At 40.0% G+C, this 16,836-nt stretch overlaps 1 protein-coding gene across 2 annotated transcripts in view; it reads left to right on the forward strand.

Annotated features, from left to right (window-relative positions):
- Positions 1–535: 535 nt before the first annotated feature.
- Positions 536–16,836, forward strand: part of PAIP2B (poly(A) binding protein interacting protein 2B) — a 45,091-nt gene continuing 28,790 nt past the window's right edge. Inside the window, exon 1 of one of the 2 annotated variants that reach the window (XM_033838336.2) lies at positions 536–697. The gene's annotated coding sequence lies outside the window, so the exon portion shown is untranslated. The remainder of the gene's footprint in view (positions 698–16,836) is intronic. The other variant, XM_033838337.2, reaches the window with a different exon arrangement.

Below are 16,836 nucleotides of genomic sequence, written 5' to 3' on the forward strand. Positions count from 1 at the left end.
CGCACCATGTCCCAGTCAGCCTTGCTCAAAGCTCCTCCCTTGGTAATTGACAGCTGGGGGGAAACCCCCTGAGGCCCGCCTCCACGCCCCTCCGTGCTAGACTGAGTGGCGCAACCCAGTGGGAGTGGCTGTTGGCTCAGCCAATGGAAGGAAACGGGAGCAAGGGCCTGTGTAAACAAACCCAGAGGTGCTGCGCCTTGGGCTCCTCCCCCACGTGGGGACCCGAAGGCTCCTTGGCCCAATGCCTCTACTGGACTAACGTAGAGTCCTTTCAGCCAATCTGAGCTCTCTCAAGGAGGTGCTCCACCCCGAGGGAAAGAACTCAGGGAGCGAAAAGACAGGCATTAACACCAATCAGAAGCTGGAACTTCTGAGGGAGTGGGCGGGAACTGCTTCACATTTAGACCAATAAGAAGCACAGTGCCCTTCTAGGTGACTGAGCGGCATCCTCTTTGGCCCAATAGACGAATGGGGCGGTGCCCAACAACCAATGGCTTGGGTTCGGGGGCGGGGTGAGGACCAGTGTGCAGTAAGAGGTAACCTAGCGAGTGATAGCGGCGCTCCTTGGGTGCCGTGGCTCACGCTTTGGTACTACAGGCCGAGACTGTTCTGGCGACGGCGACCTCTGCGGCGACGGCTCAGGTTCTCGGAGGAGTAGCAGAGTACGATCTGGAGGAGGGGCTTCTGGTCAGCCCAGGTGGGCTCGGGCGCCCGGGCTGCCGGGGAGGGGACGCGCGGGAAGCGCCGCTCTCCCGGCTTTGGGGGCACACTGCGCCTCCCTTTCCGCTGCCGTCGGGGCTGTGAGGGGCGGGGCGCGCCTTCCCGAGCTCCAGTGAGGAGGTAAGCCGGCAGGTCCCACATCGTGGCCCTCGGCGAGAAGGGGCATCCGCCGGCGTCAGTCCCTGCCCCTCGGAGGTGCTAGGCGGTCTTTAGTCCCTTTCTCCCCGCACCGGCGCGCTATTCTTCCCCCGCCCCCAACTTCCCTGACCCCCCCGACTCAGCCCCCTTCTAATACTCGGACTGAAGTCTCTGGCTTGCGAGTCCCTTTACTGCCCGGGTGCGACACTGCCAGGCAAATTGACGAGTGCTGCCTCCTGCCGTCCCCCTCCCGGAGATGGGAAGGGGTAGGAGTTGCGCATTTTCGCCCCTCCCCCATTCGCGGGTCCCCCTGCATTATTTGCGTTTCTTAAACTCCCTGCGTTCCCACGTTACTCAAACCTTCATTCTTTTTTTTTTTTGGCTGTCTTTTTTTTAGCATGTTTATTGGAGTGTAATTGCTTTACAATGGTGTGTTAGCTTCTGCTTTATAACAAAGTGAATCAGTTATACATATACATATGTTCCCATATCTCTTCCCTCTTGTGTCTCCCTCCCTCCCACCCTCCCTATCCCACCGCTCTAGGTGGTCACAAAGCACCGAGCTGATCTCCCTGTGCTATGCAGCTGCTTCCCACTAGCTATCTATTTTACGTTTGGTAGTGTATATATGTCCATGCCACTCTCTCACTTTGTCACAGCTTACCCTTCCCCCTCCCCATATCCTCAAGTCCATGCTCTAGTAGGTCTGTGTCTTTATTCCCGTCTTACCCCTAGGTTCTTCATGACTTTTTTTTTTTCTTAGATTCCATATATATGTGTTAGCATACGGTATTTGTTTTTCTCTTTCTGACTTCACTCTGTATGACAGACTCTAGGTCCATCCACCTCACCACAAATAACTCAATTTCGTTTCTTTTCATGGGTGAGTAATATTCCATTGTATATATGTGTCACATTTTCTTTATCCATTCATCTGTTGATGGACACTTAGGTTGCTTCCATGTCCTGGCTATTGTAAATAGAGCTGCAGTGAACATATTGGTACATGACTCTTTTTGAATTATGGTTTTCTCAGGGTATATGCCCAGTAGTGGGACTGCTGAGTCGTATGGTAGTTCTATTTGTAGTTTTTTAAGGAACCTCCATACTGTTCTCCATAGTGGCTGTATCAATTTACATTCCCACCAACACCTGATTTGAGTTAGGGACCTTGGCCACTTGTCTTCATCCTTCCCTTAAGCGAGTGAGCCCTTTACTCCCTCCCATCCCTTACATTTCATCTTCATCTCTCATGGAAACTAACATTTTCTACTTGCCCCTTCCAGGCTCCTGGAAGGTGAACGCAAGAGAGGCAGAATACACTGTACAGGGAGCTTTTCAAGGTTGGGGACTTTAATCAGTTTTGTTAATGGTAACCCATTCTTCCCTTCCTGAAAATGGCATTGATCATTATATCTTTTCCAGAATCTGTCCCATTATAGTTGTTTTGGTGATAATTTTTGAAAATGCAAATGAGAAGGGTTTACTGGAAGCAAGAAATTTTAAAATGTATCATTATTATTTTTTAAGTAGATAGAATTGGATTATACTTTAAACAACTTAACTGGGGTGTCCGAGAGTGTGCAATGTAGGTAAGGGCTTGACCACCCTACTTTGTCAAGTAGCTGTATGGTGCTATGTGATTTGATCACACCCAGCCTGTGGATAATATAGCATTAAATCTGTTTAAAAACAGTATTCTCTATTCCCCTTTCACAGAGAATTTGTATTCACCTTCATAGTATATCAGTTTGGGTTTCAGTAGTGTTGGTTGTAGCCATATGTTTCTAGATAAAAGTATAAATTATGTTGTGCCTAAATAAAATATGCCAAGAATTTTATGGGGAAGAAGTAACATCATATTCAGTTTTGATTGAGACTTAAAGTTTTGAAAATATGAATTTAGATGTTGGACAGTGAGGATTTTGTTTGAGGGGATGGAGGAAATGGAAGTACTAGGATAAGCCTGACAGGTCCTTTACCCTGTGTGCAGGGCGGGAAGAGGGAAGAAAGAAAACACACGTGTACAAAGCCTAGTAGATTCTAACTGTGCTTAGTTTCATGACTTTACATAAATCGCAGTTGTTTTTCCTACTTCTTAGTGGGGAAATGTAAGCAGTGAGTTTAATATCACATCCACTGTGTTTTGGCCAGAATTTTGCAAGCTTTTGTGAAAAATTCTTATTGTTTTCCTTATCCTATTTGTGACATATATATCAATATGCCTCCTTGTATTTTATTATGTTAAGACTGTATCTTGTATATAAAGAAATAAGTCTAATAGAGTGAATTAAAAGGAGTCTTTACTCTGAAGAGGCAGCATTGTCTAAAGGACCATATGTTTGAGCCCTGTTAATACAGAAAATCTCACTGGAAAGAAGAAGATCTTAAAACTAACAAATGTCCAGATGTCTAGAACAACAACAAAAAAATTATGACAGAATTATTAGCAGTCATCAACTAGAAGTCCTATGAGTTGGTCACTATTGTGAGTTGGTATAAGGCTGCAGTCGAAAACCAAAGTTCAATCTTTTCAGGTGTGTTTGTGCTTAGTAATTACTCGTTTGCAAATGTAGAGTACTATAGTTATGATTTCTTCTAGAGACCTTGTCTTTAAGGAGCTCATAGTTTGATGGAAGAGAGACCTGAAAACCAAAAATTAAATGCAGAGGGAGAGCTTCTGCAGTATAAGATGTGTACAGGGCAAAGAGAAGCACTGTGGTCTGGTGTTCTGTCCTCATCTCCTACTGCTCTAGACTTTCTAAAGTGCCATTTCCCAAACTACCTGTTTATTTCACATACCTGGGCCTTTCTCTGTAGGTACTGTTCTCTCTTCTTGAAAGCCTCTTCCACGTCTTATGTGCCTGGTGAGGTTCTATTTCAAAATCTTCTTGAAGCCTCCCACTGCCTACCCTCCATCCAAAGAATTATTTTCTGTATTTTTTTGTTACCTTGTTATAAGTAATTACAGTTGATTCTCATTATTCATGGTGATTATGATCTATAAAATCACGCAGAACACTAAATTAGTGAAGATTGAACCATTGCTCCTAGGGAAAATATGTACATTTCTCACATTGATTTAATCTTAAATCATAAATACAACTCATCCTGGTAGATTCTATTTCTTTATTTTACAAAAGAGAAAATGAAGTGCAGAAATGTTAAGTGACTTGCCTGAGCCCAACCCCTAATAAGTGCCAGAGTTAGGATTCAGACCCTACTGGCCCACAAGCCAGAGCTTCCTGCACTACACTGCACTGCCCTCTACTGTCTGTGTCCTCAGTCATCCCCATGAGAGCTGAAACTAAAAAGCAGAGCACTGCCTAGTTCGACCTTAGCTGGGAACGTGCTCAGGAGTGACTCAAAATTTTTGACACTCTGTGCATGTCCATGAGTGACTCCGAAAGCATCATCAGTACTGATTTGGGGGTTACAAATAAATTTTAGCAAGTAGGCAAATTCGCAAATACAGGATCCACAAATAATGAGTATCAGCTGTACTTGTAAATAAGCCCTGGAATCTATTTCTTGGTAACTTTCCCTGCAATCCACTGTAGAATGTGCCTTTAGCTTCTTTGAGAGTTCATTCTCTTATTCATTTGTTCAACAAATATTTATTAAGCATTTACTATAAGCCAGACTCTGTTTTAGACTGTGGTGAACAAATTAGAGATTAAGCTGCTACCTGGGACTTCTCTGCTGGTCCAGTGGCTAAGACTCCACACTCCCAATGCAGGGGACCTGGGTTGGATCCCTGTTCAGGGAACTAGATCCCACATACTACAACTAAAGATCCCACATGCCGCAACTAAAGGTCCCACGTGCCACAATTAAAGATTCCATGTGCCACAACTAAAGATCCCGCACCGGCAACGAAGATCCCGCGTGCTGCAACTAAGACCTGACGCAGCCAAATAAATAAATAAATTTTTTTTTTAAAAAAAGCTGATGCCCTTACAGATGTTAAATTTGAATAAGAAAGACAGACAGCTAACAGTCTGGAGCTCAGGAGAGAGGTCTAGTTTGGAATTAGAGATTAACTTGACCAAGGTGAAACCCTTTATGGTCCCTCCCACTTCACATCCCCTAGCATACTGATTTCCAGAACATTTCTGTTCTACTCTGTGCGTACATTCTTTTGAGCCTCTCTACTTGTTATTAGTTGATTTTGAGGCCATTTACCCACGTAACTGGCAGGATATTCTAGAAGAATCATACTGATCTGGTCTTTCATTTCTGCCTTTGCCACCTGCCAACTGAGTGACTTAAGTCAAGCTGTTGAACTTTTAAAGCCTGTTTCCTAATTTCAGAAGTAGTGATCTGATGTGCTAGGCCCTTGTGGGTTGCAAGGAAGAGACACACATATTACTTTTGATGATGAGGGTTTAATGTAAACTAGAATGGGATATCATCTTAGCCACCATATTGTCCCTTGGCCCTAGTGCTTTTACAACCTTATAGGACAGTAACTTAGCAGTATTTAGGATAGGTTTTAAGCTCTGGAGACCTACCTTCTTTTACTTTGTTCACCCAACATTTGTGTTTCCTAAGAGAGAGTATCTGATTGGATTGGTTTGTCACCTTCTAAAACGGAGAACCCCTGTTGAGAAGAATTTTGAACCAGGCCATGGCCTAGGTGATCTCCCTCAATTTCAACCTGTAGATTGTTCTTAGTTAGAGCTCTGAGTCTGGTCCAGGAGTTTGTGGCCAAAGAAGTAGGATTAGTTTCATGTATTATCTCTGACACAGACTGTAGCATATACAAAAAGAACCTCTTGGAGACAGTTTCTTCAGAAAACGACTGAATATAGAGTGGTCCTTAGAGTTTTTCATGGACTTCTGTCCAATTCAGGTACCTATCTAACATGGTCATAGACAGTGTCTAATAAAGCACCTAACAAAGTACCTGACACGTGTCAAATATTGCATAGATATTCCTTTTGGTATTGCGTTTAACATTATTATAGTGTGGTTATTTGTTCACATGGCTGTCTTCCTTACTAGACTGTGCTCCACCAGGGAGGGTTAACATCTTCATCCTCTATCTTTGGCACTTAGTTCAGTGCCTGATACATGGTAATAAATGTACAAATGTCTAACTTGAGGAATTCCCTCACTCTTCCTAAAAGGATGGAAGGATAGGAAAGCTTCCCAGAGAAGGTATTGTTTAAGCTCATTCTTAAAGAAAGAGTAGGAATGTTTTCCAGGTGAATAAAACCTTGAGGCAGCAATCCAAGTAGGGACTAGCAGGTGCAAAGGCAGAGGTATAAAAAGATAATGAAGTTTACTGTATGCTCCTGGTAGATTAAGACAACAAACAAAAGCAAACAAACAAAAATCACCTCAGGAAAAAACTATCAGTTAATTCACACCTGAATTAACTATGACCACAGCTGCTCAGTAATGGATGCAAATTTTAGGGAGAAAGTGTAATATTCTCAAGTTGTTGGCAGGGTATCAGTAACAGTTTAAAAATACAAATATTGACTTTTGGGAACTATTACAGTGTAGTGAAATTGTTTACTTCAGCATGAAGTTCATATGTGTCCTGCACTGTTCAAGGTGCTGAAAATGTAATCAAACTTATTCTCAAGTGGCTCACAAGCTAACAAGGAGACAGATGGATGAACTGATTTATTATGTAAGTGAAGTAATAGAGATATGAATAAAATGCTATCTAAACCAGGAGAAAGGAGTATTTCGTGATATGGAACACTGGGGGAAGATTTCCCAAATGAGGTGGTATTTTTTTTTAAGTCTTTATTGAATTTGTTACAATATTGCTTCTGTTTTATGTTTTGGTTTTTTGGCCACGAGGTATATGGGATCTTAGCTCCCCGACCAGGGATCGAACCCGCATCCCCGACATTGGAAGGCGAAGTCTTAACCACTGGCCCGCCAGGGACGTCCCAAATGAGGTGGTATTTGAGTTGAGCCTTGGTAGGTAAAGAAGTAGGGGTGCACTGTACTGAAAATAGGGACTTTATGAAGATAATTTGTGGTAGGAAAGATTTAAGGATAATCCATATTTGCCGTATCTGTTTTGGGCGTTCAGGTAGTAGTTACATTTATTCAAGCAGTTTCTCTGAGCATAAGATGTGAATAGTTATGCCATAGTAGAATTTTGTGTGAAAATAAACTGGGTTAAACAAAGGTTTCTGAAATGCAGAACATCTCTAGAGCCTTTATTATATTAATGTCTTTTGTGAAGCATGGCTCTCCAAAAGGGCTACGTTGTATTTAACCATGGCTTCTCTCCCCATCCCCACCCCTGCAGCATACCTATACATCTTTTGGAACAGGATTACATGAGACATAGTTTGAGGAATGATGAATTAAAATATATTTTTACCAAACCAAGATTTATCGGTAGTCTCCATGTCCATTGTAAAATAATGTATAATTCTATAATCTTATAGAAAAGGAGAGACATTTGGAGAGAAAGAATACATTCTAGCCAAAATATCATCATCTTGGTCAATAAGTCCCAAACTTAAAAAACATTGTTATATGATCACACCCTCCCTTGAAAAGTATGGCTTATTCATATTTTAAAATTCTCTAAGGTGATCAGAGACACCCTGGGGCGTTGCAGAACTAGAGCAGGAGTCCATGGTGGTGGCAAAGGCAGAGGTCATTTTGGAAGTGGTACTCTTCCACCTTGAGAGAATGCTTCTTTTATTATGCATTCACTTTAGGCCATGTTAGACATATTTTGCCAGATGGGTAATTTATTTAAGAGGATACTGAAAATCCACACCCTCTTCTGACTCTGGAATTTTTGGGGTTGTATGCCAATGTTCTCTTTTCAGTAAGATTTGGTTATATGAGCATTAATTAATGACCCTGCTGTATAATTTTAATTCATCTGTCAAATTCTGATTATGTGATTAACTCTCAAGGTATTGTTAAAATTAAGGAAACAATGATCGTGTTTTTGATAGCGCACTGAATTTGAAGTCAGAAGATCTGTGTTTGAGATTTGTCACTGCCAGCTTTCTATTTGAATGACCTTGGGCACAGCTGTCTAACCATCTGTGGCCTCCTTTTACTTTTTTCTTCCTTTCCCATTTTGACAAAATGAAAGTACATAGGGTTAGTATAAGAATTAAATGATGCATATAAACATACCTTATGAACTCTGAGGCACTATGCAAATAAAAGACAGACTGAAGGAATGGAATGTATCCAACTTAATTTTCATTAACATTTTATTTTTAGTTTTTAATTTTGTATTATAGAAATAATACGTATTTACCATTGTAAAATTAGAAAGCATTGATAGGCAAAAGGAGGGAAAAGCTACAAAGCACGTCATAGATCTACCATACTGAGATGATTAACATTTCGATGGATATATTTGATGGTTGTGTGTGTCTGCATTATTTAAAAGAAATGGGTTCATCTTGGGTGTTTTGTTTAGTCACTTTACTTTTGTAAGTCCCCTAAGAGTACATTTGCTTGGTTCAAGGAATTGTTAAGTCTTTTGCTACATATTGCTGTATATAATGAGAACTATAATAAGAAAAGGAGCTGACTTCTCAGGCTGGTGAACGTAGGACCTTGTGGTAATCTAATATCCTGCACCACTCCAGAAGCTTCATGCAAGGCACATTCAGAAATGAACTTGATGTATGTACACAGTTATGCTTGGTATTGTTTGTAATAGCATGAAAAGGATGACTCCAGTGTGTCAACAGGAGCTGGTTAAATAAACCTTGAAACATCCAAATCATGGAATATTGTATAGTTGTGAAAAGAATGAGGAAGAGAGAAAGAAGGGTAGAATAAGAATATACATTGCTTATAATTGCAAAAGAAATTCTGAAATGATATATAAGAAACCAATGGAAGAAATAGGAGTGGGAATGGGATTTTGCCATATGCCTTCATTTATATTTTATATATTAAAAAAAATTTTGAGTCATGTTTTTGTATTACCTTTTCAAAAAATGAGTGAATGAATGAATGAAATGGAGTTAAGAAAAAGAAGAAAAAGGGATCTGAGCTGCTGCTCATCTCTTTGGTACTAGGTGAATACATAGCAACAGTAGAAGAGATTGGAAGAGAGGCCCTAGGAAGGAGTGGCAGCCTTGCTTTTCTTCTTTTACTCAGTTTTGTATATTTAAAAAATATTTTGAGAACAATGAAATGATTTGAAACTGTCAAATGGCATTGCTTCAATAGCTGAATTGCTTTCTTTTTCATGTTCACTTATAGTATTTTTTCATATGCATACATATTATTTTTAATTGTATTTACACTTTTAATATTTCTAAACTTATCTAATTGTATTTTTTCCATGTTGCTATAGGAGGACCTTTAAAAAAAATGAAGGTAGGGCAGTTTTATCTAGTGCATGTCCCCAAAGTGGTCTAATCTACCTCAAGGGGCAGGAAATTCATGCCCTCTAGTTTATATATGACATACATACATGAGGAAAAATAAGAAAAGGAAAAGATTTGAATATGTATCAATGAAAATAGCATTTCTCCTTGATGATAAAAGAAAACACTTTTTTTAATAATAATTCAGAAAACAAAATATAAAGAAAAATGTCTTAAATTTTCCACCCAAAACATTCTATTTTCTGCTTTTTGGACCTTTTTTATGCATATAAAATTTTTTTTAATTATATATATATTTCTCCCAACTATTGAGATGCTCATGTAGTTTTTTTCCTTTGCCTGTTAATATGGTAAAATACATTTTCGTATTTCTTAATTTTAGACCATCCTTGCATTTCTGGGCTGAACCCTATTTGATCAGAACTTTTTTGTTTATTTTTAAATAAATTTTTAAATAAATGGCTTGACTTTATTTGATCCTGTTTTATTTGAAATTATATGTTTGTAACATGGAAATTGGCCTGTGATTTTCTTTTGTGTTATTTTTGTTCTGTTTAATGTGTTGAGCTACCTGTATACTAATCATTAGAAGGTTCTCCATTTGTCTGTGTTCTGAAACAATTGCATGGGGATTTACCTGCTTTTTGAAAGTAGGTACCTTGTGGACTATAGACTGGTCTTGCCCACCCTTTAAAATGCATTAAGGGAATTCTCTAGCTGTCCACTGGTTAGGACTCCGTGCTTCCACTGCAGGGGGCACAGGTTCTATCCCTGGTCGGGGAACTAAGATATCCCGAAAGCCGCGTGGCGCAGTCAAAAATAAATACGTAAAATAAAATGCGTTAAAATCAGGGGAAGTGAAGTTTTAACATAGTGATTGCAATGTAAACAGAAGCAAAACAGTGTAATTATCTAATGAGAACTTTTGTTTGATAGTGGTGTTCTCCGTGTCTTTTTGCTACCAAGGCTAGTGCTGAGGTTACACTCACCATCTGAGGGTTTACCAGATGTAACTCTAGTTCTGAGGTGTTGCACATATACTAAATGTGCCTACCAGGGCTCTGCTTTATCCCCACAGAAAGCAAGAAGTAATGCAGTAAAAATCAACGTAGCTAGAAGATTTTGAAGAATGGGGCATTCTGGTTTAATTCTATTAACTTTGGAAATATAAAGGTGAAAAAAATCCTGAATTTTAACTCCCTGTTGAATGCAGTTCTAATACGTAGCAAATAATTCCACTTGTCTTCTTTAGTAAGTTTGATATCTTCAGACCTAGTTGATGTTTTATTATAGAATCACTGAAGTGTATTAGGCGCATATTTGAAGATCCTGTTTTAGAACTTTAGGTGTAAGAGGATGTAAATGGTATTGCATGAAATCAGGCTGGGTGGGAACTGATGCCTGGTTAGTATCTATTTCAGACTAAATCTCTGATTGCTGCTTGTGTTGTTATCTAACTCATTTAAAATAATACATATTGGGTTGAGGGTGGGAGTTGTGAGGAGAGTATGTCTTTTAATCGGATGTCTTTATTTCATATCAAGATAGGATATACAGTACCCCTGGCTTTGGACCTATAGAAGGAAACACGTTTTTCTACTTGCTGTAGACCAGTGGTGCTTCACAATCACATTGCTGGGCCCCACCCAGAGTTTCTGATTCCACAGGTCTGGGCTGGGGCCTGATAATTTGCATTTCTAACAAGTTGCCAGGTGATAATTGATGCTGCTAGGCCAGGGACTAAATTTTGTGACCAGTTGCTGTATACTAACTGTAAATTCTAGAAATCTGGGAGTATAAGAAGTGCACAGGTTATGGGGCAGATCATGAAAGATTTAACTCTCTGCTGCTGCTCAGCAAAGTGTTTGAGTTCAGGTAATGAGCCGTATACAGGGATATGACACAATTCTTGTTTCATGATTGGAAGTCCTAGCCAAATATCAAGTGAGAAATTTTGTTTCATTTGCAGAGCTTAGAGACCAAGAGATGCTGGTCAAATAGGATTAAGTGATTAATCCCATGAGAATGGGGGTTATTTATATGTCTCTTTTGTCTTTCCCACTTAACATTTGGCCTTGCTTTAGAAGGGCCTGATATATTTTTTTTAACTGGGAAAGAACTTTGAGTGCCTATTAAATTGAAGGTTTTTGTGTTTTTAAAGATATTAGCTATTTAGTCTTAACATTTTTTAAACAGTAATTTAAGAGAATAAGAGAAACTTTTTAAAAAAGAGATAACTCACTGAAATTATTTTATATGTTGGAGAATATCGTCTGCTTCATAAAACATCAAGCATACTATGGGTTTTCTTTTTTTTTTTTAGTGATTTGTCATCATATTGTTTGAGGTAATACTAGTAATTCTTATAATCCCTCTGAAGATGAAAAATGAAGGCCAAAATCATAGCTGGCACAGAAGCTGGATACAGGAGACAGCTATGAAGGAATAGATAGATATACACACACATTTACACACACACACACACACACACACACACATAAAATACACATACATACACATATATATTTTTTTAATGGTTATTATTGTTACTATTTTAACTAAGACAAAGATACCTGTGCTGAACTTAGGCCTCAGCTCTGGAAGCCACACCTTTTCATGAAGGAATTTTGCTTCAACAAGTTTCTCTCACTTGTCTGCTACCTAATTTCTTTTGTTCCACTACTGACACCCTGGGTTTTAAAGTTGACCAGCTGGTTCAACATCAACTGTTGGAGGAATAACTGGTGTCATACACAGCAGGTTGGGCAGACTCCCTAATTGGAAACATTCCTGTTTTGCTCCCACCCCCACAGAGGAGAATTAGGAGGAGAAAAAGGAGAGTAGAACTAGATCCTACAGACCAGGCCAGTGGTTCTGAAGCTTGTTGCACAGCAGAAGCAAGCCACTAGCGTTCTAATGCACAATATAGATTTGGGGGCCCCACCCTGAGACCTTCTGAATCATGATCTGCTAGAACAGAGCCTGGGGGCTGCATTTTTAACAGCTGCCTGAAGTAATTTTATGTAGCCAGCTGGGCTCTATGCCTCACACCAGACCAGTGCTGGTCCTAGGTGAATTTTCGCCAGCCATGGTAAAAGTAAAAAAATTAGGACCACATAGTGTTTTTCATAAAATTGCATTTATTAATACAAAGAATTGGTTTTTGCATTGAATTAAGGCCTTCATATGTTTTTGGATGTTACAATATCCCTTTGTAAAATTATGTTGATAAGGATGTTTTCTATTACCCTTATTTAGTTAAAACAAATTGCAATCTTATGTTCTCCGCAAAATACTTGTGAAAATTTCCTAGTCTGTGAAATCCTAAAGATTGAGTATCTCTGATCTCATTTTTGGAAATCGTTTTTTAAAATACTTTGGAATACAGGTCCATACAGGGTCCAAAATCTTCGGCTAGTTAAGTTTTTTTTTAATTTAATTTAATTTTTTATTTATTTTTGGCTGCGTTGGGTCTTCGTTGCTGTGCTCAGGCTTTCTCTAGTTGCAGCGAGCGGGGCCTACTTTTTGTTGTGGTGTGCTGGCTTCTCTTGTTGCGCAGCGTGGGCTTCAGTAGTTGTGGCTCGCGGGCTCTAGAGCGCAGGCTCAGTAGTTGTAACGCACAGGCTTAGTTGCTCTATAGCATGTGGGATCGTCCCGGACCAGGGCTCGAACCTGTGTCCCCTGCATTGGCAGGGGATTCTTAACCACTGCACCACCAGGGAAGCCCTAGATAAGTTTTAGAATTCAGAAATTTTCAAATTTTAGAGAGATCCTTTCTCTGTATGATATGTAATGCCTGAGGGGGTCTGGTGCAGAACCCTTAGTTGCACACATTAATATTTCTGAGCAAAACAAGAGTATTCACACTAAGTAAGGTAAATTAAGGCGATATATAGCTTCACATCAGTTCAGGCCAAGTTTTACTGTCAATTGAGTTTTGACATGAAGTGTATGGAAAATTTTTAGTTTTTAGAGCTTTTTGGATTTTGGAATTTTACATAAGGGATAGGATAGACCTATTTGAGGTCTGCTTTCTCATCCTAAAAGTGCCAGCAAGCTTCAAATTAAATGGAGCTTTGTATGTTTATGGTAGGGAATAATTTATTTTGATTTAACACACTAGTGTGTGATGTATTCTTATTTGTATTTTCCTTCCAAAGACCTGGTCCTCTGTTGAATAGCGTTTTTCTTCAGCCTGCTTCCCCTACTCCCATTTGTAGTATTTGAGAAAATTCAGAGTTTTATATCAGAGCCATTCTAGAACTAAAGTGGGAAGAGTGAGAGTGTAGGGTAGTGGGTAAGAACATGGGCTTTGGAGACAGAAAGACCTAACCTTAAGCCCCAATTCTGTCACTCACTAGGTTGTACCTTGCTTTAACAAATATCTGAATGTCAGAGAATTTATCTGAAAAACCAGGATAATAATAGCATCTATATCAACAGTATTGCTGTGAAGGTTAAGAGAGAATGTCAGTGAAGTACTTGGAAGAGCTGTTATTCTATTCTCATCTTTTTCCCCTGGTATTTGGGTAGATTACTTGCTTCCTCTGTGTAACTTAATTGTCCCATGGTAGCCTCTCTTTCCCTTAGAGCAGGAGTCCCCAACCCCGGACGGCAGACTGGTACCGGTCCGCAGCCTGTTAGGAAGCGGGCCGCACAGCAGGAGGTGAGCAGAGGGTGAGCGAGCGAAGCTTCATCTGCCGCTCCCCATTTGCTCGCATCACCGCCTGACCGTACCCCCCACCACACGCCCCAGTCCGTGAAAAAATTGTCTTCCATGAAACCCTGGTGCCAGAAAGGTTGGGGACCACTGCCTTAGAGGTTCTGGATAAGCTTGCTTCAAACATTTTCGCAATTCATGATCTGCTTCTGTTCCATTCTTGCAACTAAAACTTCAAATCCTGCCTCATCAATGATTTCCACACCAAAAAATCCACAAGCTCCTAAGCTTTATATGGGCCTAGTAGTTTTAACAAAATTTGAATGTCTTAGGGTAGAGTCCACATTACACAGTATGAGGCCTTTCACTACCCGAAATGTATCACTCTTATTTTTTTCATCTTTACTTTGTTCCAGTACTGTGCTCCCACTAACCAGGGAAACCTTTCCCTTTCTCCCATGAAACAATTCTGCTCTTACCCTGGCCCCTCAAGGACTCACCTTCTACCCCAAATTAATTTTCAAGGAGTTTCTACCACCCTGAATGGTACCTTTCCTAAAAAGACTTCCAGTGAATACAGTTTTCTCTACCTTATTACACATGTATTTGGACTACTTAGCTCCTTTTCCCCCACTTTGCTGTGGAAGACAATTCTCTTCTCTAGAAATATATCGAATAAAATGAGCATGTGGTCCTTTTTGGTGACTTTTGTTGAGATCCATGGTATGGATTTCTTCCAGTTTACATAATCCTCTATGGCAAGATTTTATACCTAGCCTGCAGCTCGTGAAGAGAATGTTGTAGCCACCTGGTGTTATTAAACACTCAAATAGTAAATAAGAACATGTAAAGTATTTTTGAAGAATAGAATTAGAATTTTTTTTCCCCTCAAGAGTAATTTAACCTGTCAAAAACAGATTCCTGAGTGATATTGTCACTGGCTGTGGGGAATAATTGTTGATACTCAGTGAAGAATGCTCAGCCTATATCCAGGCCCCTGAAGGCATGGACGTCCCTTCCTAACAAATGAGATTTAGCATACAGTATTCTAGAAATGGCAGTTTGTCAGCAAATTATTTATTGAAGACCTAGTGGGCACATAAAAGCATATTAGAAAGTGTAAAAGACTTGATTCTTGCCCTCGAGAAACGTCTAAGGTTATAAATGGACTGTTCCCCAAACAAATAACAAGTAATGCTCACTCGAATGTAGATATAATCAAATGTGAAATAGTGATGGAGGTGGGGTAGACCTCAGGCAGAGATTGTATTTAGGTTTCTATAGTGGCATTTTTTTTTAATTAAAAACTTTTTAAAAAATATTTATTTATTTGGTTGCATTGGGTCTTAGTTGCAGCAGGTGAGCTCCTTAGTTGTGGCTCAAGGGGTCCTTAATTGTGGCTCGCTGGCTCCTTTGTTGCAGCATGCATGTAGGATCTAGTTCCCGGACCAGGGATCAAACCCGGGCCCCCTGCATTGGGAGCGCGGAGTCTTAACCACTGTGCCACCAGGGAAGTCCCATGGCATTTCTAATACTATTACGCATTTAAAAAATAAGCTAAACTGTCCTCAGATCAGTCTAAGACATTTAAAAGCCTTTCCTTTGTTATTCAGAAAAGTTACACATATTTCATATGTAATAATTTGCCCATAGGAATGTTTTAATGTTATCTGCTAAAGATTCAGTTTGCAATATTTTCTCTGTTAATAGTATATAATATCTTGTTGGAGCTGTATATGGAGAAGTCAAGGTCCCTATGATAACCACCACTTGATGTTATCCTGGGAGGACAATTGATGGACTTTACCTGTGGAAGTAGAACTTGCCACTGACTGTTGTCAAGTGTTGATTCTACCTTTGAAAGTCCCTTTAAATGCTTTATGGAGAGCATTTTATGTCTGTTTTGTACATTTCCAGTAGGATAATAGTAATATCACAGAACATTCTAGGCATTGTTTCTAAAAGTTTGTGAGTTGTTAGAATAAAAATGTAATGAATAAATAAGGCAATTAATTAATTAGGAAAATGCTTGGTAGTTAAGACTTCTCAGAGCAGTTAATTTACTTGGCCATGGATTCTTTTTTTTGGCCATGCCCATGCGGCATGTGGGATCTTAGTTCCCTGACCAGGGATCAAACCTGTGCCCCCTGCAGTGGAAGCACAGAGCCCTAACCACTGGAAACCACCGTTTTTGTTTGTTTGTTTGTTTTTTCAATTTTTTGCAAAGGGCATTCACAAGACTGATGTTTTGTAAAACACCAATTTGCGAACTACTGTACTGATGTAAGAATTAGGGAAATTGGGATTTGTACTATTCCACGTAGTGTTTGCCACTGTATTAGAGGAATTGTTCTCAGTCTTTAGTCTTTCTGTATATCAGAATCACCTATAACAGTTAATAGGCAAAAATACAGATTTTGGGCCCTGGCTCAGGCCTAAGAAGTCATATTGCTTAACAAGCGTGTTAACATTCTATTTGCAAGCCCTTTTCTTGCATCCAATGAAAGGATGGAACATTTGTGTATTGAGGTCAGTATAGGAACGCTTAGCAGAGTGATTACTTCCTTGTTTTCTGTTAAAGGCAATGCAGCTTCTCCGAGAACAAATGAAGTGGAAACAGAGGGGATAAGGTCATTCTAATTGGAGACTGACCCAGAACTTGTTTTTAAAATCTCCATATACATATCCTACCTGTTCTCCCTATACTTTCCCCACCCCCCAGAAAAGTTGAGCTACTCATTCTGCCTCCTTTGCACCTTGATCTTCCACCAAATGATGGAGAAAATTTGCTGGGTTTATTTACTCAGTAAAAGAAGACTTTGTAGGGCTTTCCTGGTGGCGCAGTGAGAGTCCGCCTGCCGATGCAGGGGATGTGGGTTCGTGCCGCCGTCCGGGAAGATCCCACATGCCGCGGAGCGGCTGGGCCCATGAGCCTGTGCGTCCGGAGCCTGTGCTCCACAACGGGAG

Source organism: Tursiops truncatus, chromosome 14 (genome assembly GCF_011762595.2).
Source record: "Tursiops truncatus isolate mTurTru1 chromosome 14, mTurTru1.mat.Y, whole genome shotgun sequence".
Taxonomy (NCBI): domain Eukaryota; kingdom Metazoa; phylum Chordata; class Mammalia; order Artiodactyla; family Delphinidae; genus Tursiops; species Tursiops truncatus.